The following is a 26,479-nucleotide window of genomic DNA, read 5'->3' on the forward strand; positions in this document are numbered from 1 at the left end:
TCATAATTTCTATAGTTTATATAGATATAGAGTCAGAACTGTTGAGGATATAAAGTTACCATAACTGTGAGATAAAACATGACAATTACAAAAAAAAAAAAACTGTGAGATAAAACATGAATTGCAATGCAAGAAAAAAGGTCAGAATTGCAAGAAATAAACTCCAAATCCTGAGTTTATATCTCAACAATTCTGGCCTTTTTTCTTGCAATTCTGAGTTTCTGACTTTATTTCTCAGAATTGAGAGATCCTTCACTAAGGTAATCTTCTTTTATAATTTTTTTAATCCATGGTGGGAAACACAAAAGAACACAATTGCAAGATGAAAATCAAAGGAAAAAAATAGTCAGAATTAGAATTGTGAATGGCGCAAAGTACTGAATTCTGACTTTATATATTGCAGTTCTTAGGAAACAAGTGAGATATGTTGCAAAATACCTTTTTTTTTTTTTATCCCGTGGCGGAAACGTTTTCTGGATTATGTAAACACTGAACATTCACTGTCTCAAACACTTACAGAGAAGTAAGCTGGGAGTCGAAGTGCAGCAGTGTCATGAACATGAGCACCAGAAAGCACGACGTCCTCCAAGCTGCATGTACTGCTTGCGGAGAGCTCTGTCCCCAGTCGACGGCACGCCCGCCAAACATGCTCTTCCCCTCGGAGCGAACTCAGCCAGCAGCAGCAAGCAGTCCTCTCAACCCAGAGCCAGTGTCCTGTACAGACACAGAACAACATCATCATTCGTGTGTCTCTCAGAGACAGTCCTTTGCCCCGTGCTGAGTTTGTGCACCACTTTTGCACATTTGCAAATGCTCAGTTTTTATTGTGGATATGCAGTTGATGTACAAAGCAGCATATCACTACGCGATGACAAAGATGCATCGGATTTGCTTGTTTGTGTTTTTGTTTCATGAAGAGTCTCGTTTATTGCATGCATTTATGTTTATTTTTGATAAAAGATCTGATGACTTCCAGTGTAAATAATGCAACAATATAGTGAGACAACCCAACTTACAGAAAAAGGGAACACAGATGGACGTTTTGGTGTCGGATATTTTTTGACCAGAATAATATTACCGATATTCCAATATTACAGAAAATATTTGGAAATTACTAGCACATTTCTTTGTCATAATTTTTCAAACTGTTTTCCCTCCGCATTAACAATCAGTCCATTTCAGTTTTGGTCCTGAACACACCACACAAATTTATATTAAATGCATTATACTGAATTATTTTAAGGAATGAATTGGGTTTTATAATATACATGACTGAATGTGAACCAGAGTAATTATCGTTAAACTTAAACCACAAAAAAAACCTTTTCATTACTTGAAATAAAATAAATCATTAACTGAAATAATTAAATAAAGAGATTATGGAAACAATAAGAACAAAAATTAATAAATCAAAACATAAAGTCAATTTCAGCTAGTTCCCAAGCCAACATTTCTTCCTTTCATTTAATTTAATTTCAAGTTCTAAAATAACTCAAATTAAATAAACTAAAACTAATAAATACAAATTAATAAAAACTAGACATGAAAAAAACTAATAAAAATGACAATCAACAGTTTATCTAAAACTTGAAAACAGAAAATATAAAAACTTAAAATAAAATCATTTTTAACTGAAATAAAAAAAAATATTATAAAATTAGAAATTCTAAAACTTTAAATAAAATTAAAATGAAAACAGAAAATATTAAAATAAAATCCAATTTGCAAATAGGAACAGAACTATAACAGTATCTCAATAACCTACATGTTTTGAGTTTAATTTTTAGAGTCCTAAAACTAAAATAAGCAAAACGAATAAATAAAAATGAATGAAGACATATTAAACAAAAAAATACAAAAAGCACAAAATTTTCTAAAAACTCTAACAACCAAATTAAAACTTATAGGACCTCGCAATTATAACTAAATAATAACACCGTGTGAACAGCACTTCCTCGGAACACCCGAACGGAAGGCGCACCCTGAGGGGACCGCATTCAGCTGCCAGTGGTGAACCAGTGTTTATGATCTAACTCGACCGTCATTGACAAACTTGAGATCCCACAGAGATACTGTATGCGACTGTCTGCAACACAGAACGCTCTGATGAACACGTGCTGCACTCTTCAGACTAGAACACTGAAGGACAGACACACATGCTGTTCGCATCCACCTGTCGCGCAATAATGCCAACACCTGAGGACCGAAGCAAGCGTACCTGAACGCAGTTTTCATGCTGAGGACCAGCCACATCCACCTGCTGACGAGACGTCAAAACTCATCAGGCAGCTCAGATACACATACACATATATGCATAAACTAATATATAATAAAAATTGCTTTTTTTTTTTTTGTTCATGTACGCTCTGCCTTGAATCTAACATACTCATGATTGTATGGCATCAGTTACTGCTTTATTTAATCAGAACACAGTCTAAATTAATTGGTATTTTGCTTTCATTTATTAGAAGTAGGCACAGCCATTACTTAAAGGCCTTATCGGTGATTCTGATATCGTCCGATACTCTCCGTGCATCCTATAGTTTAATCCATCAGAATGTGCTGCAGCTTATATGATGCCACGAACATTAAGCATGCAAAGCACACACAATGTATCACATCACACAACATTGCTAACGTTAGACCATCGCCCGTCTTTTTATTTTTTTTTTGCCACAAGTTGTTAGGAATTAGAAATGACTGCTCTGTGCATTTGGACAGAAACATTTTATCTTGTGGGTGAAAATTTGCTTTGGCTTAATATTTATAATAAACGTTTGTAATGAATGCCACTACAATTTATGTATATTTGATATGTAATTATATATATATATATTTCTGTTTTTATGAATTTTTGCTGTAGAGTGAGGGGAAACTAAAAATTAGATTTTTATACTGTTTGTGAATCCTCCGCAAAATGGTAAATGATTCTACACGTGATACACAAATGCAATTATCCCTAGAATAGTTTTACTAATTGTAATCTGGTTTATAATTGTAATTTTTATCGACGTATGCAACTGTGTGTATTAACCAGGTAGCTAGAGAATATAAAAAACCTAAAAACAATTATAATAACTGTTTAACACATTTAATATTTCAGCAAGTTGCCAAGACAACATTTGCCGTTCTCCAATTTTCATTTAGTTTAACTCCAACTAGAAAAACAAAAAAAAAGAATGAATTAAAAATATGTAAAAACTATAAAAAAAAAAATACAAAATGACACAAACAATTATTTTATTATTTTCTTTGTTTTTATTTTGTTAACTGTTGCAACTGTTTTTCTGTAAATATATATAGAAAAATAATATGTTTTTTTTCTGTGGAATACTTGACTGAGGGGACATTCACACAAGAACGTCTGTGGTCCCACAACTACTGTAAAGAATAGCTAAACTGATCTAAAAAAAAAAAACCGTTAAAAATGTCCCTCTGAAATCCACTGGTGCTTTTTTTTCCCAAAATTCCAGTTTAGTTTTTGGTTACAAAATTCCTGGTTTTGCTGTTGTTAATTCTTCTGGATTCTGCTTTTTGTTCTTTTTTTTCACGATTTAAATTTTTTTCTTAACGCCCTTTTAAATAGTTAAATTAAATTTTATTCAGCAAAAAGCCTGTCTAATTAAGTAAAATCATGACACTTTTTTACATTTTCACAGTCAATGGTTATATTAAAAGTGTAACAAAAATTACGTTTTATGGCCCTAGGAAATGGTTTATATGTTTCTCATCACCATAGTTATTACCAAATTGTTACCAAATTCTGTATTTGTTAGCACGTCTAATTATTTTGAATGCATAGAACAGTTTCCATTTTTTCTTTCTTTTTTTTTTTTTTCTTAAAAGTAGTCTGAGATATAAAGTCAGAAACGTGAGATATAAAATCATAATCGAGAACAAAGGTCTAAATACCTTTTTTTACTTTTTATTCCGTGGCAGAAAAAAAACAATTGCAAGATGAAACATAGAAATGCGCCAAGCAAAGTCATAATTTCTATAGTTTATATAGATCTCATTCCGACTTGGAATATAAAGTTACAATTGTGAGATAAACATGACACTTAAAACAATAACAAAATTCATTAAATGTAATTCTAAATTTTTCTGGATATCATGAAGTTTAAAATTTAATTTATTTATCTTAATTTTTTATGGAAACAAGGGGATTTACTATTAAAATTGAACGCCTGGAAGATATTGTGTTTATTTTTCCTTAAAAAAAAATGTTTGTTTCTTTTTAGTAGTAATCAGTTAGTATGTAGGCTATAAATCTACTGAAAATAGTACTAAGCACACTGTCTTCAAATCAAACCGGACTTTTATTTTGACGGGTTTGCCGTGAATCCTTTTACAGTTCTTTGTATTGATATGAACTAGTTTTAACTCAAATCAAACCTGTCAAATGCTTCATGAATCACACTCTCAGAGGAGCGTTCTGGAGATGGTTCTTCATGTGTTTTTACGTCCTCATTTTAAGAGACGGACGGCAAGTACCGCTGAACATCACCCGCTAAAGCGTCACAGCACACCTTCATGTGTGTGTGTGTAAATGAAACCGTGCATCTGCACCATTCATAACAGAGACACACAGAACATGCAGGCATTCATATCTAAATTGACTTTTGCGCGTAACTTTTACAGATACAAGTCCTATCCTGATTTGATTTAAGTGTAATCAACCTCATCCACCGTTGTGTGTTTTATAGTGTATAGCATGAACGTGTGTATAGAGTGTGTGTTATAGTTGTATTTGTGGTATATAGAGTTATGTGTGGGTGCGTGTGTTATAGAGTGTGTCTCACCAATCTGTCCGATAGGTTGAGCAGCACAAGCCGGTGGCGAGGTAGAAACCCGCAGCTCCAGGTGGCCTCGATGTAGTCTCTCTGCTCGCTACTCACTGGAACCGACATGCGGGATGCCATCCTCCATTAAGGTGCTGATGAGACGAACAGCGGCGAGCGACGTGAGGCAGATACCTGCTTAGGTGACCCGCAGGAACTGCAAACACAAAACCCCCAAACATCACGTTACACCGATCAGCTGCAACAAGACAAACACAGACCCGCTGATGACGTCACAACAGTCCACCCCAAAAAACGCAAATCATCAGTCTACTTCTCACCACAATCAAAAATCACTTCTAATAACCCCACTAGAAATGAAAGAGACCTACATACTGAGCATTTAGTCCCGGCATGACATTAAAGCAGAATGGCCACAGGCCAGTAACGTAAAAATATCTATGAAATGTTTCAAAAATTAAATATTCCTGATAATAACTATTTCTAAAATATGAAAGTAACAAGACACAAATTTGCCAAGTAGGGTATAACCCATACTCGAAGTGTGCTCTTGCATATAATTTAAATAACATTATGTTTAAATATCAACAAAAAGACCCGAAATAAAAACACAAAAAAAAAAACAAAAACTACACAAACAAACAGACCCCTACAACACACCCCAAAAAAAAACATCAAAAAAGTCAATAACCAAAACAAAAAAAAAACAACAAACCCTCCTTCCACCCAAAAAAAAAACTTAAATGCTTTTACACCATAAACAAAAAAACTTAAAATTATACAACAATCAACACCAACACCAACATAAAAAACAAACATAGATCAAAAACACAACAAAACATGCCTCACACATCATACACCCCCTCACCACCAGACACCCACAACAACATAATAAAAAAAAATCAAATCACAACTAACCTAAACAAACAAAACCAAAACACCTTTTCCGCGCAATGAAAAAAATACACAAACGATAGCCTTTAAACACATATAACATCAGATAAACATAACACAGGACAACACGATCACCTCAAGCTAAAAAAAATACACAATCACAAACAAATACTGAAAAACCACCCACACAAATCCAACCAAATCCTGACTAAAACCCAACAACTAAAAACCTACAAATAAACAACATATCCTGGAAAACACTGCACTCAAAACAAAAAACGAATAAATGAAAACAAAAAACAAAAAATACAACACAAACAACAACAATACACACCCACCACACAGAAAAAAACACAAAATAACAACAAATACAAAAACAAAAACCAAAAAAACAACAAAAAAACACAAAAATACATAACACCAGCAAAAAAAAACAAACAAAAACATACAGTAATGACCCCAGAGAATAAACATGCACCACATTATGAAAACACCCACAAACCAACTGGACTAACTCGCGTCCCACACCAATATACAAAAAAAACACATCAAAAACAAAAAACACATACAAACAAACCAAAAACCAAAACCAAAAACACACTAAAATACAACACTAAAACACAAAACTTCAATAACTACCACCCCAAAACATAACCTAAAAAAAAACCAGACCATAAGGTCCAAACAACACCAATAACACACAAAAAAACACCACAACACAATAAAATAAAAAAAAAAAAATAAAAAACACTACAACCATACACACAAACCACCACCCAACTTTACCCAACCAAAAAAAAAACAAACAAAACCAACATTCAAAAGCAAACAATAACCACACCAAAAACATCAATTTAACAAACACCTTAACACAAACACCAAAACACAAACAAAAAACCCAAAAAACTCACTCCAAAAAAAAAAAAAAATCTGTCAAACCAATACACCAACAACTGACAACGCTGCAGACTAACAAAAAAAATAATCAAACAACGCTCATTCGGCAAAACCAAAAATACAGTTAAACAATACACAACATATAAACCATAATATAACAAAACAAAATAAAAAACACAAATACCAAAAAAACACAAAATAAACCCCACACTCAAACCCACACTCACAAAAAAACATAAAACATCTAAAAAAACTAAAACAAACAATATCACAAACATCCAAAAAAACAATACCACACAAAATAAAACCAACAAACTAAAAAAAAAAACATAAGCCACGAAAAAAAACCAGTACACACAACACACAAACCAAACAAACAAATAATTAACTACGACACAAAATAAAAAAACAGAGTCATGCAACGTAAACAACACTAAAGTGCGTAACACAACAAATACAAACAAAACAAAATAACCAATCCACCCAAGACAAAAACGACAAAAAACTTGTTTGAAATAAAAAAACCCACACACACAAAACCAAAACAAACAAACACAACCAACAAATAACCATTAACCACACCAATACAAAAAGTAAAACAACATGTTTTAACACCACACACATCGGTGTCAAACACCATGTTGCAACCGTTTTGGTAACAAATAACAAAATACATCAACACAACAAAACCATTTCCAAACACCAAACCACAGAAACAACAAAATACACACCAAAAAAACACAACAACATCAAAAACCAACCAAAACACAACACATTTCTTCTAAAACAAACAAAAAATAAAACTGCCCAAACACAAACAACAACACCATAACCCACGAAACAAAAACACACACAAAACACACAAAACACACACCAAAACAAACACAAAACCCACGACATCACAAAAAAAACAATAACAACTCGCCCAAACTCAAAAAAAAACAAACAAAAACTGCTGTCCACAAAAAACAAAAACCACAAAAAAACAAAAAAAATACAAAAAAACAACAAAAAAAAACAAAAACACACAAACAAACCCAAACAAAAAAAACCGAACAACAAAAAACACATAACCCATAAGTAATCCACGAACGCACCGCAACGGCACAACCAAAACGACACTCAAAAAAAAAAACACTAAAAAAAACACAAAAAATCCACAAACCAAAACATGCAGAATCAAAAAATAAAACAAACCCAATATAACTGAATCAAATATACCAAAATATAACAAAAAAAACCAAAAATAACCACCTCAACAAACACAGTAAACCATTAAACAATACAAACAACAAAAGTCAATTACACAACACCCACAGCAACACAAACAATTAAACAAAACACATGTTACACGAATCAACCACAATATACAAAACACCAAACACAAAAAAACAACATTCAAAAAAAAAAGTAAAAAAACACATACCATCACAACTACACCAAAAGACATTAAACAATAATGAATAAACATTATTACCCATATCGTTTACTAAACCAATACAACATATATTATTACACACCCAAAAAATAAATAACAATGAAAATAAATATAACCAAAAACTAGTGCAAACAAACATCAAAGTATCCAAAAAATAAAATTCAAAAAAAAAAACTACACAAACACAAAATAAAGCAATATATTTCAAACAGAATGAACATATACATCACAACCTACAAAACAACAAATCCAACAAATACACAAAACTAAACAAACACCAACCCGTCCCACAAACAACACAAAAAAAAAAAAAAAAAAAAAAAAACACATAAATTCCTTCTCAACCCCCCAAAAAACCCAGTAATACACAAAAAATACCCAACACACACCCACACACCCAAAAAACCACCCCCCCACCCATCACCCACACAAAAAAAAACATTTTCCACATATAAAAACAAAAAAACGCCCAAACACTACCCAAAAACAAACCACACACCCACAACAAAACAACAATACTCAAACCAAAAAAAAGCCACCCCCCCACACCAACACATAACATAAAATAAGCACCAAAACTAATACAACAACAAACAACCCGCAACAACATACCACCCCCCAACTACACAAATAAACCACAAAAACATAAACAACAAAATTCAAAAGCACAAAACACAACCTAACTCACCCATAAAACCAAACAAACACCAAAACAAAACACACTCTCCAAACCAACAAAAAACCCTTCCCACAACACAAAAAAAAACCACCTAAAAAACAAAAAAAAATAAAATATACTATTGCTCCCTTTATATTAAAAAAAAGACAATAAAGGGCAAAATAAACGGGATGCACCAGTTGTGTAAATGTACCGTGCATCAACAACACTAAAGATACAGAGGCAAAACAGTGGCTCCATATGCTGCTACTGCCTCATAATAGCCCTGTATAGATGTCCATGTAAATCTTGGAAGCAAACCAATTGACACTGCTGTATTTAATGTATCCAATATTAGTACCACTCATTAAAATTCTTTTGGCGCTTACAGTGATGAAGACATTAAAAGAGAGTTAAATAACAACGATAGCCCAGATGCAGTTCCAACTCACGCAGTGTTTGCAGAGGATTAAATTTTTCTTAGAATAAAGGATACACTTGAAGGTCACCTTTAAGTGATATGTAAACAATGAATTGGTTGCTTTTGTCTGATCTTTCTACATATTATGTAAGTTCATAACCCTTGCAGTATGTACATTAAATAACCTAAATAAACTATACAAGAAAGCCATAACAGTTCAACATAAAGAGTTATAAATGTATTATAGAGGCAATTTAAAAGCTTTCATGCATTTCACAGATATTAATGACTGGGTTCTAACTGTTGCTGGGGCCGCAATTAAGGATAAATTTCACGTCATTTTTCTTTCACATAGGAAAACGTTTGTTTGAGTCGTTGAATATTTTGTTCGTGTTTTGCTAATGAGGACTATATCATACACATTTTTGCTATTATTTTATATCCAAAATACAGTAAATAATGTCTTTTGTCTTTAATACATATCGGCAAGATGACAGAATCTCCAAAAAAAACTTCAACAGAGACACTGGGGATAAGAGCAGAGTCTTTTAAACGATAACAGAAAAATTATTTTCTGTCATTGCACCAAATGGAAAGTTTAAAACATATTTCATTTTCCAATACAAGTTAAGCTGTATTGACAGCATTTGTGGCATAATATTGATTGATACTGATTGCTTTCATCTTTTTATTAGTTTGATCTAAAATCATGAGCTTTGTCTGGTTAGATTTTTTTTTGTGCCATATTCAGGAAAAGTTGACAGCAGAAACAGTAAAACTTTAAAGTTATCATTTTTGACCTCCCTCTAGAAAATACTATAGTAGATTACTCAGCTGTATAATATTTTGGCTTTCATCATTATTTATGCATTTCTTTCACCAGAAAAACAAAATACAATTTTGAGCAGGGCCCTCCAGTTGATTTGGCCTTAGAATGAATCTACTTTTACATTTTTCATATGTTGAAATATTGATTACAGTTTTCAACAGACAAAGTTGCTAGTGTCTTGGTAATACATATAATATTAAGTATTGTGCCTATAATTTCAAAATGGTGTGTATTTAAACCTTTATTGCCTGTTTGGACGTGTTTACTTCCATTGTAAGTGCCTTACTGTAACTGCAGTATATATATATATATATAAGAAGAACACATCGTTTACCTTTCATTTCAGTCAAATTATTTTTGAGGTGACAATGGGAAAATGTGTTTAAAAGAGTGTTTAATGTTCCCCTTTTGTCCATTTGCAATAACACATGTGGTACAATTATATCATTAGTAAGTAGGGTCATAAAATAACATCATGAAATACAATTAATGAGAACTTAAATAATGTAACAACACACACACTTTATAATAACACGATTAACACTGAAGAAACTTGGTTTCCTCCACAGAACAAAGGGAAAAGTCTGAGCACATCATGCAGAGGAAGTCTGAGTCAAGTTTTTTTCTGACCACATGTACACACTTTTTTCTACACATCACCCTCATTAATTTGAATGATTATCCTTTTATATATTTATTTATAATTTATATTTAATTAAGTGACCTGAGTTGTATAGATTACTGCTTAAATACTCAAATAGCAAACATTTGGATGATTCATGTTATTATTTTGTATGCTGGTTTCCTAATCTAGACTAATAAATCTGGCATTGTGTACTACAACGACAGTCAGCTCTTTGATGCATTGCTTTGTTCCTCTTTTGCAAGTCACTTTGGATAAAAGTGTATGCTAAATGCATAAATGTAGTTTACATCTAATAAATTTGAGATAATATTGTTTCGCTAATTTACTGAGTTTGGTTGCATGTTAGTTTGCATAACCACAACCACCATGTTTTGCCACATGATCCGCTATTTTACATATAAATGATTACTGTGTGAAACGCTACCACAGAAAATGTTTATATTTTTATGCACGTTATTTTGCAAATATCATTTCAATAAAATAATTTGAGAATCCTTGAGCACAAATTTGTATACTAAACAGTATAATTGCGTAAATCTTTTAAAACTGACTATGCTTTTATTATTTATCTTGACTTTTCTTAGCAGCTTTTCTTGAATTTTGTCATTTACATTCACATTTAGCAACGCTTTTATCCGAAGCAACTTACACATAAACAACAGAAGCATCAAATTCAGCACAATAATGTACAATCAGGAACTTCCCCCATCATCATTGTGAATGTCTTCCAGTCTGACCATTTTTGAGGTTTGAAGTTGCTATTTTCATTAAGCATGAGACTGGCACCACTATTTGTTTCCAAACATTTCCATTTTCTTTCCATCTCCTGTTGTTGGTTAGTAGCGGAGCAAGATGCTGAGTATAGACTAATTTATACACTAGCCGGCAGCGGTCAAAAGTTGGAAACAATCAGCCAAGACATATTTACATGAAATTTAAAGGAGATTTCTTATCCTACCAACTCAAGAACAGTAGTTATGCATTTGACACTAAAAACAGGCTACAAACCTGAACATCTTGCAACACTGTTATATATGCAATAAGATTGATGAATAAATACTATAAATAAACATAATAAATAAGTGTGGGCTTTCCTATTTTAATATCCGTTTAAAATCTAATTCATTTCTGTGATTCCCATAAGCTGAATTGCTCCATCAGCCCTGACTCCAGTATAAAGTTTCAACATGATCCTTTCCAGAACTCATTCTAATATGCCTGGATTTATTATTAGGAAAAAATAAGATTTTAGTGGTATATTTATTAAATAGGAAAACCACAAAAATAAGATTTCACACATATTACATTTTTCCTGTCTTTTTTTGATCAAGTAAATGATCTTATATGAGCAGTGATAACTCCTGTAAAAACATTAAAAATCTTTCTGATTAGACGTTAGTAGTATTAATGCTGTATTAACAAAGCTCTTCCCATCTCCACACCAGTGAAACTGAAGAATCTGGATAAAGCCTACAATCCAGCATAGAGGGGGACTTTCGATAAATGTGGTGTGGGTATAGTGTGTAAAATAGAGTAAGTGTACTTGTTTCAGACACACGTAGAAGGACGAGCTTGCCAGGCTGGCCAGTCCCAGATAACCTCCTACTCTATTAAGAAGGGGGGGAGAAGGGACAAGTAGTGTGTTGGTCTCTCTTATTGTCGTTTTTTTGCTGTGCCAGGCAGACGTATTCTATTATCAAAGCAGAGGGCCAAGACTCCAGGACCAATTGTCATTGAGCCCAAACCTACAGTCACTCGTTTATCCTGTTCTTTGGATTCCCTTAAGGTTCACTGACATCCAGCTCCGTGCGCCACTCCATATCAGCCCTGGTATCTCCAAGTATACTCAGCGTTTCAGACTAGCACTCCTCCATGAACAAAACTTGTTCAACTAGGCAGTCAAATCTCTCCGCATGACTCTAGAATAAGGCTACATACGGAACCATCTTACCACACGTCGTGTGCCACCTCTGATTCTTGTTAACCCTACAGACAAGAGCGATGTTGTAGGGTGCTTTGCTGCTGTTTATGTACCAGTTGTGAGAATTATAGGTATCTGCACACAGGAAATACGATTTAATTATATCTCTTTATGCTATGACCAACCTTTGTGTAGGTCAAATGAACACCCTGTAGAGCTCGGTGATTCGTGGATAAGTAGCTGACAGTGAGAGTTTGATTGGGTGTGAGTGTGTGGTGTCTGAGGTCGGCGATAAAAATGTACGAACTTGAATGTCGCCGTAAGTGGGTGTGTTGTGTGAGAGGGTGGTGAGTGAGTGAGTGATAGTGATTGTGTGTGGTGTGTGTGTGTGGGTTGTGTCAGGCAGTGTAAACCTAAAATGACCTAAATTTGTGTAGTCCTGGTGTGATTCTGAAATGTCCTCCATGGTCCAAACTAAAAGAACACAAACACACAATATTATCATAATTTGAATTTTGTCAACAGTGCAAGCTGTTTTTTTAATTGGTTAAGAAAAATATAAAAACAACTGTGACACTTGTGAGTCATGACCTAGGTTGCATACGTTATCTTTCCCAGATCGTAAACTAATCTGAAAAAATATTACTTTGGTTATATTGGTGGATGTTTTTATTTGTAATAATAATAAAAATAGTAATTTTTCATAACTTAGTTTACACAGAACACATCATCACTCTTGCTATGCTACATACTTGAGTATTCTCAAGTACATACTTGAGTTTGCAGTTTGGATGGCTTCAGTCCTCTCAGAGCGTAAGCGTCACATCCTAATCTCCTGGGTGATTGGTAGCTCAGAATCCAGCTCATCTCAGGTGTGAGGGGTGAGAGTCAGAGCTGAAGCCAGAAAAAAAATATTAAGCACAGCCTTCCTGTGTCGCCATACAGCCAGATAATCGTTTAAAAACGGACATTAAGTTGAGGTTATTCGATACAGCATACAGTCCACTGGGTAAATTGGTAAATCTAGTACCCTGTGTGGTTTCATCGCGTATTACGTTGATTATGAACAGTATCTTCCACCATCAGATTATTATATTATACTTTCTAATCATCTCCCTTTTGTGAGGATTTATTAGGCCCAAATGACAGTATAACATATTCAAAAGCCAAAATCAACATTAACAGTTTACACAAGAGTAAATTTCTAAACATAAATATTTGCAATAGCTGCTAGAAACATGTAGCTGATTGAGATGTGACAAGCTCATAATAAGATACTGGGGGGGAAAGGGACTGAAAGAGAATAGAGTTATAATGACAGTATACATTTAAAAAGCTATGGACCTAATTAATTTAGAGAACAATCATGGGACTATATATTGTTAACTTCAGGTTTTATTTTACTCTACATTAATAAAAGATTCCTAAATACCGTCAGTATCTGCAGTTGACTAGTTTGGACCTCTTGAGTCCAACAGAGGCAGCTTCATTCCTGAATCCGGTAGGTCTCTTGTTGGTACTCAGAGTCCGCTCTCTCAAGGGGAGAGTCTGAATAATTTGTAGAGCTGAGGCCACAGTTTTCACAATGACCTGATTGCAGTGATATTGCAGTCTGCAAGACTGAAAGATAGAAAAACATTCTGGTCAAATGGGACTACCGGGATCAGCCCCTGGATTGCAAAAAAATCATTAAAATACAAAAAACAACAAACAACATGGCTGAAGCAAGAGATCAGCAGAAGAGGTGAGTTGGTGTTTTTTCATGAGATATGGCGAGATCGGGAGGAGGAAGCTGGACTTGTCAAACCGACATCTGGGCACGCGCTGTGTGTGTGAGTATATGCGGCATTTGTATGTGTGAATTTATATGTGCATGTGCGTTAAAAAAGTCTCAGTGAAAACTGTTAAACCCAGTGGGCATTATCGTCCATTGTCAGTTTGGATTGTTTAAGATTCTTGCATTCATGTGCTTCCTGTTTTTTTTTTCAAATAAAACGACACATATATTATTTTATTTTATTATTTGGTTTACTTTTTTACTTTTATTTCAAATCTCAAACAACATTATGGTCAGACAACTGTATTTACTGAAAGCTATATTTAAAAAAAACAAAAAAAATTGACAACCTTTTATTTGAAGGTAGCGTATTGTTTTATTTTAAAGAACAATATGTAAAAACTACCTATTTTAGCTTCAGGTTCTAAAGGGTTAACTTACCTGTTAATGCACTTCTCATACAAAACACTTTTTCACTGTTTGTTCCTGTCTTAACTTACACTTTTTGAAACTATTATGCAGCACTCCATCTATATAAAGGCAAGCTAACACTAACACTTCTAACACCAAAAGCTGTGTTAAGCAATATAATATCTCAGGACTCAAGTGTAACATCATTAATCGCACTGAGACCACAGAATTTGACTTTCTTAGAAATTTGTACTTACATGGCTTTTCTGCAGTTTCTCACAGCTGGTATCAGTCTCCTTCTACCTTCCTCTGATGTATTTAACGCTTTCTTAAGGTCCAGCTCATCCAGTGCCTCCTCTGATATCTGAAAGTATGTAGGCTATGGCTGAGCAGTGGGTGCAGCAGAAAGTTCTTTTTTTTTCTGAGTGTTTTTGTCTGATTTCACAGAAACTCCAGGATTTCTCTTTGCAGAGTCTGATCGTTCATTTCCAAGCGAAGACAGAGGAACAGATTGATGGATCTCTTTCAGCAGAAAGAGTGTTTTTTCTTTCCATTCTTTGATTTTGTCCTTGGATGTACTTAATGGTTTCCCTTGATGCCTCTACTGTAGCTGTTTCTCTGTGTGCTGTCAGTAGCCCCTGTAACAGTCTCTGATTGGACTCCAGTGAGATGCCCAGTAGGAACCGGAGAAAAGATCCATGCGTCCATTCTCATTCTTTAGAGCTTTATCCAGTACTCTCCTTTATGCAAATTATGAAGTAAATCAAAAACTTTCAAGGCATCAGAAGTGGTATTTACATAGGAGTAAAAGACATAAAATGCTGCAAGAAACTCCTGAAAGCTCAGGTGTATGAAGCAGTAGACTTTCCTCTGATAAATTACATATTCTTCTTTAAAGATTTCAGTGCAAATCCCAGAATACACCGAGGCCTCAGTGACGTCTATGCCACACTCTCTCAGGTCCTCCTCATAAAACATGATATTTCCATGCATCAGCTGTTTGAAAGCAAGTTCAGCAAGTTTCACAATCACTCCCCTGTTTGACTGCAGGAGTTTCTGCGGATCTCTCTCGTCTTTCTCATCATACTTCTGATTTCTTATATTTGTCTGAATAATCAAGAAGTGTATGTACATTTCAGTCAGAGTTTTTGGGACTTCTGCACAGTGATCTTGTTTCATGATGTTTTGAAGCACAGTGGCTGAGATCCAACAGAAGACTGGTATGTAGCACATGATGTGGAGGCTTCTTAGTGTATGACAAATGTGTGAGATGATTCTGCTGGCTTGATGCTGGTCACTGATTCTCTTCCGGAAATACTCCTCCTTTTGAGGCTCATTGAATCCCTGAATTTCTGTCAGACGGTTGATGTATTTGGACGGGATCTGATTGGCTGCTGCTGGTCTGGAGGTGATCCAGATGAGAACAGATGGAAGCAGATCCCCTCTGATGAGGTTTGACATCAACACACCCAATGATGACTTCTCAGTCACATCACAAACTTTCTCACCTGTCTGAAAAATTCAAGCTTACATCTTTGCTTTCATCCAGACCACAAAAATTCAATACAACTTTACATAGATCATATAGCTTTGGGTCCAGAATCTTGAAGTCCTGGGTTGAAAGTCCAGCAGAGAAGTCTGTGAAGACTGTACTGATCATCTTTAATCAAGTTCAGCTCTCGAAATGTAAGCACAAACATGAAATCTACATCCTGATTGGCTTTACCCTCGGCCCAGTCCAAAATGAACTTCTGCACAGAGACGGTTTTTGGAGTTTTCGATTGCCAGCTGAGGCCGTTATGAAGAACAGTCTTGATTGTTTGTCTTACCCCTCCTTCGTTGTAGTCTTACTTGCTCATAAACACACCTAGTTTCAGCAGTGAGGTTCCAAAAATGTCATATTTTTACAGTTGATTGGAGGTTCAGCGCGGGAGTTTATTTGGGTTCAGGGCATTGTGCGCCGTGCCTCCAGCTGGAAAACCCTCATTGCGGCAGTCCCAAAAAACTAACCGAGATCTCCGCTCGTCCCGCGATGATGGAGAGAGGCGGGTGCTAGAGGCGGTTGAGGAGGGTTTCAGGCCCCGGGGGTGTTGATTCCTTCAAATAAGCTCTCATACTTCCGTTACATGCTAGGTGTGTGGGTTCTTCTGGGACACTCTGCAAGACATTATCAGCTAGTTGGTATGAAGCTCCGGCGCCAGGGTGCTCCAGGCTCCCTCCCACACCAGAGTGGGCAGGAGCTGGTTGCCAGCCCTTGAATGCTATCGTATGTGGAGTCTCTCCGGAGGTAGAACCATGGCGCCAGGATCAGGCAGGATTTCACAAACCTGAGCTTCCCCTCTCATATGGAAACCAGCATACCCAGCTACATCAGCAGTGAAGCTGTGAGCAAGGACCAGCAGGAACAAAAAACTAAAAAACAACCGCCTTCTTACTTTATAATCTCAACAGATACTAACTGGCACACACATTACAGTACGGAAACTACCAGTGAAGAGGATTAGGGGCCAGAAGCAATAATTAAAAAAAATATAAAACCATCCCGAGATTACAGTAGTTGTTAAAATTTCAAGAAATATTTCAAAATAAGATGCTGAGGAATTCATTTATATTCTGAGAAAAAAAGTGGTGTGTTGCGGAAAAAAGGCTTCGTAAAATTTCAACAAATATGATCCCTAAATAAAATGTTGAGGAATAAAACTCATTAATTACACGGAAAAAGTTGAGTCATTTGTGTTTAGAGAATAATTTAATTTAATTTAAAGTGTTGATGTTGAAATGTTGTGTTTAGAATAAATTAATTTAAGTTAAGAGAAGTTACTGTTTTCCTGGTTTAGAGTATAATTTAATTTAGAGAAAAAAGTTGAAATAAAAATGTTGGGAAGAATAAACTCATTACATTGAAAGAAAAAATGTTTTTGATTCAATTTTAAGAAAAAAGTTGAAATAATCATGACTGAGAATTAAATACTGACAATGAAATAATTGTGTTTCAAGAAAAGACTTGTTATATTGCAAGAAAAAGAGAGTAAAGTGTTTGTGTTTCGAGAAAAAAATATTTAAATTTAAAAAAAAATGTTGAAAAAAAATGTTGAGAATTAAATCATAAAATTATGAGAAAAAAGTTCCTGTGTTTCAAGAAAAAACTTTAAATTTCAGGAAAAAATTTGAAATAAAATGTTGAGAATAAACTCATATTATGAGAAAAAAATATGTTTTGAGAAAAAAATATTTAAATTTAAAAAAAAATGTCGAAAAAAAATGTTGAGAATTAAATCATAAAATTATGAGAAAAAAGTTCCTGTGTTTCAAGAAAAAAATCATTAAATTTCAAGAAAAATGTTGAAATAAAATGTTGAGAATTAAATCATTAAATGTCAAGAATAAAATCTTTGTGTTTCAAGAAAAAAATGTTGAAATAAAATGTTGAGAATAAACTCATTACATTACGAGAAAAAAAGTTGTATTTTGAAAAAAAAAAAAAAAAGAATTAATTTGGAGAAAAAGGTCCAAATCAAATGTTGAGAATAAACTCTTTAAATTATGAGAAAAAAGTCGTGTTTAGAGAAAAAAATCATTAAATTGCAAGAAAAATGTTTAAATAAAATGTTGAGAATTAAATCATTTCATTTCGAGAGTAAAGTCTTTGTGTTTCGAGAAAAAACTAGTTAAATTTCAAGAAAAATGTCAAAATAAAATGTTGAGAATTAAATCATTAAATTATGAGAAAAAAAGATGTTTTGAGAAAAAAATCTTAAAATTTCGAGAAAAGTCTAAATAAAATGTTGAGAATAAACTCATTAAATAACGAGAAAAAAGTTGTTGTGTTTCAAGAAAAAAATAGTTAAATTTCAAGAATAAACACATTATGAGAAAAAAGTTGTTGTTTCGAGAAAATACCCGAGAAAAAAAGTCAAAATAAAATGTTGAGAATAAACTCATATTATTATTAAAAAAAAGTCATGTTTCGAGAAAAAAACTTGTTAAATTTAGAGAAAACAAATCGAGATAAAACGCCATTATTATTATTATAAAAAAATATTATAATTAAAGTAAACATTTTTGGATTATAATTTTTTTTAATAAAAAAAACTATGCCATTATTATTAGTATTATTACTATCATATTATACTCACAGCCCTAGTCTTACCATGAATTAGAGGTTCCCGCTCCATCACTAAAGCCAGGAGGTTTGGCCATGGAGCCGTCACTCTTCATAGACACACAGCTAGAGACTGGAGATGCTGCCATCTGAGTGTGGTGTCTGGAAATATTATGTGGAAATATTAATATGAAATAAAGCTGTTTCTTTTGTGAACAATTATTTTGATTAAGCAGTCATTTCAGTACAACACAAAATGTGACACACTAATCCAGACTGCAGCACTACAAAGCCCCCACATACCAACCCACCAGAGCAGACCTACACTGTGCCAAAAAAACAAGACACTGCAGTGGAGAAAAGTACAAAGTACAATAGTCTCAATCACAAGATAAATAAAAAATATACACAAATTCAAAATAAATTATAAGATTTAAAAAAGATTTAACAATGTCAAAAATAGCACTCCAGGTTTTATGACACATGCATAAAGAAGCATTTTAAAGGGGACAGATAGAGTCTGTGTAATAATTTCCAATGGATCACCTGATGATTTGGATTTTTTGAGGATGATATGATTGTCTCCCAAATTTGATCAGAAAATACAGTTTGTAAGTCACCACTGATATCCTTAGACCAGATAGTTGTTATGGATAATGGTTTGTATGATTGTTTGAGGAGAAAAGAGTAAATAACTGAAGCAGAAATAACAGAATTATCAGTGGGGAGAATAACTTGTTAAGGGAAGTACAGGCAGTTGTGCATCCCAGGGTACTCCATATGTGCGAAAAATGAGGTTCTTGGTAGATTAAAAAGAGCCTTGATATCTTGAAATGATTTCAGGCCTTTGTCATCATAAATGTCACCAAAGGAATTTACTTTTCATTTAATCCATTGTGGACAGTAAAATGGGTTTTTGCCTGATAAAAAATTATTATTATGGAACAAGGGTGAATGACGATGCCACCTCAAGTTTGGCTCTATCTTCCTGATCACCATTCTCCAAGCAGAAATAAAATGTGTTATGATAGGGCCAAAACGAACTTTACATTGTCTGAGTGAGACACCAGCAAAAACCAAATGTTGTAAACTGTGTCGAGAAACAAGAGATTCTTCAATAGCCCACTATGAGGTTGGTTGATTTGTTTTGTTTAAGACTGGTAGGGTGTTGGGGGTTAGTGGAGTAATAGAGGAATAGAAATTAATGCAAGGAAGGATGTTAATTTTGACAATAGATATTCTTGCATGGAAAGAAGTAGGAAGCTGTGTCCAATTTGCAAGATCTGAGGTGACTTTAGCCAAGTTTTTATTCAGTTTTTTGAGACAATATCCTGCAAGGACGGATAGATATCTATACCTAAGTATGCGAAAGAATGCACCACTGGAATAAAACCAGAAAATGTTGCAGACACAACCCAAAAAAATGAGAGGAACAGATCATGACTTTTTTTGTCCCAGTTAATTTTGTCCTGATAGATTACTAAACTGATTAAATAAATTTAAAACATGGGGGACTGATAAAACCGGATTATCTAAAAATAGCAATATGTCATCTGCAAATAAAGATATGTGATGTAAAGGTGTTCTTCAACAGAAATAGAAAAGGAAATAAGTTCTGACTGGCGCACGCTTGCGTTCTGACTGACGTACAGCTTGAGCAAGAGGTTCTAGAGATAAAGCAGACAGTAAAGGTGAGAGAGGACAAATTTGGTGTGTGTGTATTTGTGGTTGGAAGGATTAGCTGAAATTGTGGGATTTTAGTCATATTTCTAAAGTATATTTTTAAAGTCAGCATCTTAAAGCAATGTAGTCAATTACTTCACATAAAGATTTTTTTTAATAAATTTTTTTCTGATCAAATATTATATTAAGAGATTAAAGGAAATTTAAGGTTGGGGCAGGCAAAAACATAACAGAACTTACAGAAAAAAATCACTGAAGGGGAGATCTGAATAAGCAGTTTTAAGCGGCATTTCTTCCATTGAGTGCTTTTACTTCACTGTCTTGCATTGTATCTTATAAATATAAATAGAAAAAAAAAACCCGGTATCCAAGGGATAGTTTTGTTTTCAATAAACTTGAACTGTAGGGGGCATTTGGGCAACGGACATTCTGCTTCATCATGCAGTGAATGCTTTTGGAATAAAACATATCTTACCTCGAATTAGAGGTTCCCGCTCCATCACTAAAAAGCCAGGGAGGTTTTGGCCCATGGAAGCCATCACTCTTCATAGACACCAACCAGACTTTGGAGGATCTGGAGATGCTGCCGTCTGAGTGTGGGTGTCTGGAAATATTATGTGGAAACTATTCACTTCATATGAAATAAAGCTGTGTCCTGATCAATTGATTATTATTTTAAGAGAACTTAAAGGTGAGCAGCCATAAACATGACTTAGCGATATCACCCCCAAAAAAAAAAAATAATTTAGAAGGGAGATCTGAATGACAGTTTTGGTCTATAAATTAAACAGGGCATTCTTGCTTGAGTGCTATTACTTCACTGCTACATTGTATCTCATAAATATAAATAGCAAAAACCCATACAGGGATTTTTTTTTGCTTTTATAACTTCTGATTTATAGGGGGCATTGCACAACTGCATTCTGCTTCATCATGCATTGAATGCTTAGCTTAATGGATAAGACATATCTTACCTCAATTAGAGAGTTCCCACTCCATCACTAAAGCCAGGCGGGGAGGTTTGGGCCATGGAGCTGTCCACTCTTCCACAGACACACAGCTAGAGACTGGAGATGGTAACTGTCTGGAGGTAACTGAACGGCATCCTCATCCCCATCTCTCTCTCCTCCACAGCGGCTCAATTTTAGAGGCAGTGCCCTCCTCTTCTCTCTCCTTTGGCATGTGTCAGTGCATCCTAAAATAAGGGCACAGGCACTACATACATAAAAGCACACAACTGACTTCCAGAAATCTACAGACACTTTCTGCTGGTCAACTTGAGTGAATAATAAATCTTGACCATTTAGCTACAGAGAGAAGACTGGTTATTTTTTGGTTTTCCCCCCCTTTGGTAAATGTAAGGGAAAAACTTGCCTTCCTTTACTTTTCCTGTAAAACCACAAAACGTTGGGTTTCTCGCACGATGGGACTAGCATATATTCTCAGCAGGACGCTTACGCTACATCACTACATCATCCGGCGGGAACACAATGAAATGCGCTACCAACAACACATTAGAGCGGGGAGCTTAAAGATCCACTGTTTATAAAATTTTAATAATTTTAAAAAACAGGCGCATTGAGGCCATTTATATAACCCCGGGAGCCGTGTGGGGACAACTTTTATGGATGGATGGGATGCACTTTATTGGACTTCTTTGGGACTATTGAAAAATACCAACCCATTCATGCAATTAAAAGCATTTGAAGGGACAGGAAATTTTTTAAAGATAAACTCCGAATTGGATTGTTGAAAGGAGAAAAGAGAAAAAAGGAAAGGTATACAACCCCAGGCAGGCTTGAGGGTGAGTTACAAAACATGGGGTGTATGTTTCATTTTTAGGATGGGCAAAACAACGAAATGCCCTTGTAAATAAAAGATTTTTTGCTATTACGAGATAATAAAAACAAACCTTTGTGCCATCAACCCTTCCTGGGTTTATTAAAAAAAAAAAAAAAAAACTGGCAAAACCGCCAAGCTAATGTAACTTTTGTCTGTCACAAGATAAACAAATAAATAAAACACATTTTAAAAATTTAAACACACAACAAATGGCAAACCAATAAAAAAAAAAAAAAAAACCCCAACAAGACTTTGGAAATAAATTCTGAAAAGGGAATTTGACAGTGTGGAAAAACCCCGGTTAGTATTTATGAGATACAGAGGTAAACATGTGCATTATCTGGCTGGTGTTTGATCTCATCACGTTTCCCCGTTTAGTAACTGTTTTTGGTCAGATCAGTCAAGAGAAAACAAGAAGTTGCGCAGCCATCACAACAATTCTGCTTGAATGTCCTTTCAGTTTTTTGATTATATCTTCTATGGCATGCGCTGTTGAAGAGCATGTTAATTTAGCTGGTAAAAATTGGATTTTACTAATGGTAAAGTTTAACGAAAAGTCAGTAGAGCTTTGTAATGTCTGAATACGGATCAGAGTAGGTTTAAAAACCGACGCGGTATCATATCTCTAAATTGCGTACCACTTTACCTTCAAGAGCTGCGGAAAACAACACCACCGGTGTTCATGAAAGCTGCGTTTTGTTTAAAGGAACAGAGGAAAAAAAACCACACGGCGCACGCGCATTATTACCTAGCTACCGTGGTACATGCAATCACTTTACATATTCAAATAAGATGACGATAAAACACAAGAATTAAAGACACCCACTCACCGGTCAAGAACGGAAGAAGCATAGGACAGCAGTGCTGAGGACTGAAGGATAGGGAAGGTGACGCAGGAGCAAAAAACTGAATGTGACATAGAGGGGTTTGGACGCAATAAAACCAAGCAAGGATTTTGTGAGAGGCTTCTGAGGGGCAATCAAAGTGAAAAGGCCAACCAAAAACGTTTAAAAAAAGGAGATTCTTCTAATAAAAGCTTTATGATGATTAAAGTTATTTAGGAAAATGTGTTAGAAAATGTATCAAATTATAATTTTTTTAGATGTAATGATTCCATTTGCCCTGCAACGCCATTTCGATATACAGTTTGTGAAAATTTACTGTACAAACGTAAATACATATTAATGTATATCCAAACAATTCCTCAAGAGGATTGATGTTGAATGTTTGTTTACTATGTTGGGTGGATCTAAAATTAATATAAGGAAAATAAATGTTATATTTTAAGCTTTATATACAAAAATGTAAAACAAGTTTAAAACAAGTTTTTCAGTCAAGTCATATAGTTCATAAATTACTCAAAAGCTCTCATAATCATCAAATATTTTAATAGAAATGAAAATGCAGCAAACAAACATTGGAAACCCATGATTCTCAGCAGCTATAAAACACTGCGCTCAGTTCAGTTTTCAGAGTTCGTCAGCCCGAGCTGAATAAAACCAGCTTCCTCCTGAAACAGCAGAAGGTCGATCACATCTGCCAAACAACGAGCTAGGCAGATGAAGCCGTCAGAAACTGTTCATCATCATCTACAGGTACAGCGTAAACCGGCCTGGACGATTGGTTTAACCTGGTCTGCTGGGAACCAGTCTGAAACGTTCCTTCCATAGAGGCGGTCCTTTCCAACATTATTACAGTCATCAGATGAAGTCTCAGCAGCAGCAATAAAACATCTAGACACAGTTTGGAGATGACCGCATCTTCCTCTCAAGAGAACACGACCTGCTCACGTTTCATCCCAAAACCAGTGGAAATATATATATGGAAATATATAAGCATTTATGCATCATGGCTGTATTGGTTTTACTGTCTGTGATTAAAAATACTGCATTACAGTAATGAAATATAAGAATAGAGAAAAGGAACAAAAAAAGTGGATGTTTTTACAGTAGTGAATTTTTTTTTTGGGGGGGGGGTAAATGTGTTTCAATTATTATGAAAATAATGTGACAATGCAAAAAAAAGCCTTAGCAACTACTAGAACTAATTTCATTGTGTTTATGCAAATTAAAATGTACATTCTGCATGCATAAAAATTATACCTATATTTATTAATGTTTCCCTGTGGTTCTGGGATGGGGTGTGTCATGAACATGGATGTGTTCCGATCAGGATAAACAGGAAGTGGTTGTGGAGCTAGTTCTGATCCCAGTCGTTCAGTGCACAGATTTCTTCTGATGTTTCCAGTGTACAACGAAACAATACATTTAATCAAATCAAAACAAGATTCAGAGGCGTCTACCTCTGTTGCACACCACTATGCCATCATCTACCAGCAGAAGTTAAACACCACTGAGGTCATGCAAAAGAAACACACAATGATCTCCCCAAACCCACGACCAGCTCATATCTCCCGCTTGAGGAAAATACACAGAAGTTTCACACAAAAATGACAAGCATATTTAGGTTTCACCAATACTTTCTGAACTGTGATTTTTCATGCTAATTATGCACATTTTAATCCCACATTCTTATGAGGAAAAAAAGTATGAGGGCAAAATGTGCTGAATTGTCATGAAAATGTCATAATAGAAAAATCCCAAAGGTTTTCAGAATTGGCTTCATTTTCTTTATGCAGAACAATTTCTTTCTTTCTTTCTTTTGTGCTTTGTGAGATTGTCCAGTGTTTCACTGAAGGTAGAAATGAGAGCAGCTGGTCAGGAGCAGAATCAGACGGAGGTACTTCAGTGTTTGTGTCTAGTGTCAAACCAATACAAAACAAGCTTCATGAAGCGGTCAGTCTCTCAGAGACACCTTCAGCTCAGGATCAGCACCAGAACCAGAACCGGTCACAGGTTCTGCACTCGGACATCATTTTCAAGGCTATCCAAAGGTAACATTACTGTAACACTAAAGCATTCGGTCCAGACCCTATTTTTATTAGCATTATTAAAAACTGCATACATTAAATTCAGTACAACTGCTATTTTGCAATAATGCCATTTTTGCTTTGTGATAACAAGAATAATATTTCACATTACAGTAAGTGAGAACTGTGGAGAAAATGTGCAATTATTATAAAAAAAATTAAATGATAAGAAGTCTTAAAAATAATTGGTTCAGAAAATGTATTACATATATAATTATTATCATATAGTATGCATGTATAAAAGGTAAATATAAATACACATATGTAAAAAATTATTTAATGGTTTTTATATATATATATATATATATATATATATATATATATATATATATATATATATATATATATATATATATATATATAAATAATTAAATATCTAAATCCTCAAATCCTAAAAAGTTTTTTTAAAAGCAACATTTTCAGCATATATATATATATATATATATATATATATATATATATATATATATATATACACACACACACACCGTTAATATGTATGTTTATAATCATATAATTATGCATATAAATTTTTTAAAATAAAATTACATTTTATAAAAGAATAATCAATGTTTTTGAAACAATTTATTTTATTATATTTATTACATTTATTATTTTATATATAGTAATTACATTGTTAAATAATTATAATGAATTATATATAATTAATACTCTGTGTAAATGTAAAATATATTAATACCTCTCTCTCTTTATATTTTATATTTAGCAGTGCCAAAAAGGCCTGTTTAGACTTTAAGGATTGAATAATTGAATGTTTATGACGCATCTTGTTGGTTTTGGGCTGAAATCTGGAGGCTGGAGGTGTTGATGTTTGGCTCGTGGCGTATCCATCATTCCTCATGACGACAGCTACTGTGCAAACAGGGCTAAGAAGCGTGGAAGTGTGTGTTACGATCCCGTCTGAACCGCCACGGTCTCTGGCTGGTGCTGCCTCGAGACCTCTGAGGCATACAGCTCTCTGTGTCTCTCAAGCGTCGTCTTCCTCCCCTGCGTCCTGTCTTAGCAGGAGTCCGGCCGGATGACTTCCCCCACCAATCCTCGGCTCTCTGGCCAGAGCTTCTTCCTGTCTGGCGTCGACTTCCTGTCTGCTGCAGGACTGAGGTCTCACGGGGAGCTGGTTTTTTAGGATAAGGCGGTTTGATCTGGACTCATGGTCTGCTGGTTCTTCTGAGGTTAGCGAGGCTGGACTCTTCCTGTTTCTTTAAGGC

At 34.5% G+C, this 26,479-nt stretch overlaps 1 long non-coding RNA gene across 1 annotated transcript; it reads right to left on the reverse strand.

Annotated features, from left to right (window-relative positions):
- Nucleotides 1-17,056: 17,056 nt before the first annotated feature.
- Nucleotides 17,057-21,001, reverse strand: LOC109113595. Its single transcript, XR_006158421.1, has 3 exons — nt 20,955-21,001; nt 18,845-18,958; nt 17,057-17,076 (listed from the first exon to the last, which is right to left on the reverse strand). It is a non-coding gene; the product is annotated as an uncharacterized LOC109113595 (long non-coding RNA).
- Nucleotides 21,002-26,479: the final 5,478 nt, after the last annotated feature.

The sequence above is a fragment of the Cyprinus carpio genome, chromosome A5, assembly GCF_018340385.1.
Source record: "Cyprinus carpio isolate SPL01 chromosome A5, ASM1834038v1, whole genome shotgun sequence".
NCBI lineage: Eukaryota > Metazoa > Chordata > Actinopteri > Cypriniformes > Cyprinidae > Cyprinus > Cyprinus carpio.